General features: G+C 42.3%; 1 protein-coding gene across 1 annotated transcript in view; it reads right to left on the bottom strand.

Annotated features, from left to right (window-relative positions):
• LOC101859590 overlaps window positions 1-1,353 on the bottom strand; it is a 90,286-nt gene extending 88,933 nt beyond the window's left edge. Inside the window, exon 1 of the mRNA XM_035971783.1 lies at window positions 668-1,353. The gene's annotated coding sequence lies outside the window, so the exon portion shown is untranslated. The remainder of the gene's footprint in view (window positions 1-667) is intronic.
• Window positions 1,354-1,422: the final 69 nt, after the last annotated feature.

The raw sequence follows: 1,422 nt of genomic DNA, 5'->3' as shown, positions 1-1,422 counted from the left end.
CAGACAGACAGACAGACAGACAGACAGACAGACAGACAGACAGACAGACAGACAGTCAAACAGAGAGGGAGGGAGATGGAGGGATAGGTGGTTAGTTTCTAGGAAGCTGTTTGGATAATTCAATTCTGTGACATTATGAACAAGTCGCAAGATTCCTCTTGAGCTATTATTCCCACAAAGAAAATACAGTATTATATTTGCAAAGTTCGTTTCTGTCATGTAAATACATACATCAACAACTTTGTACGTTTCCAATATATTATTCTGGTAATCGTTGTATTTATTTTAATGTATAATTATAGAGAGCAAGAGAGGCCAAGAGAAAGAGAGAAAGAGAATGAGAGAGAGAGAAAGAGAGAGAGAAATGGAGAGAGAGAAAGAAAGAGAGAAAGAAAGAGAGAAAGAAAGAGAGTGGGGGGAGGGGAACTGCACAAGAGCGATAGGAGAAATGTCCGCATCCGATGAAGACAAAGCGAAATGGCTTGCTGCTTAGAAGATATACGGAAAAGTCAGTACATTAAAACATTTGAATTCAAATTTAAAAAAGAATGAAAGAAAGAAAGATAGACAGAAAGAAAGAAAGAAAAAAGAATGAAAATACACAAAAATCCAAATGAACACAATAACTGCACTGGCCCTCAGACCAAGAGAGAAATTTAAAACTCACGTTTCTTGTAGATTGTTCTGTCTGTGGTTTTTTCTGTTTCTGCAGTCGGAACTCTTTCAGCTTTCGGAACAAACTTTTTCAAACTTCGCCAAAAATTTGTTGGAATTAATAAAAACACAAAATTCGTTTCTCTGCTTTGGTTTCAAACTAAGTTGCTGGCGGAGTCTCAAGGATTCTAAAGAAGCTCAAAGTTCTAGCTGCTGTGGGTTCCGTGTCTAAATCAATTCTTGTTTTTCCTGCTTTCTTAATGGTTTGCTCCGTTCACGCGGTAAGCGTTATGGTTTTTAAACAGCGGTATCTACCTACGCTCTCTTGCGAGCGCTGTCAGACTCTCTTGGTGACGAAATGGCGTGGCGTCTGTTGCTAAGGCAGGGGGCGCGCGCGACTCACGGGGCACAGTATTGGCACAGGAACTGGTGACGTATACGGCAGGCTCTCCACCGCTTCCAGCGTGGGGTTCGTTCCTTGTCCAATCAGAAAAGGTGTGTGCAGATCAAGCAGAAAATTAATAATCATAATAATGATGGAGTGTCGTAGTATGGGGTGGGATGGGTTACGGTGGTTTGGGGGAGGGGGGGTGGTTCTATGCGGGGGTGAGATTTCTTGTTTTGGACTAACGGGAAACAGAAGATGACGAACGGGAAAAGGGGGAAAGAGAAAGAATGTGACATAAAAAGAGAGGTAAGGGAAGAGAGAGAGAGAGAGGGGGGCACACACAGAGAGAGAGAGAGAGAGAGAGAGAGAGAGAGAGAGAG

The sequence above is a fragment of the Aplysia californica genome, unplaced genomic scaffold (genome assembly GCF_000002075.1).
Source record: "Aplysia californica isolate F4 #8 unplaced genomic scaffold, AplCal3.0 scaffold00504, whole genome shotgun sequence".
NCBI classification, from domain to species: domain Eukaryota; kingdom Metazoa; phylum Mollusca; class Gastropoda; order Aplysiida; family Aplysiidae; genus Aplysia; species Aplysia californica.
This window is presented reverse-complemented; position numbering and strand designations above follow the sequence as displayed.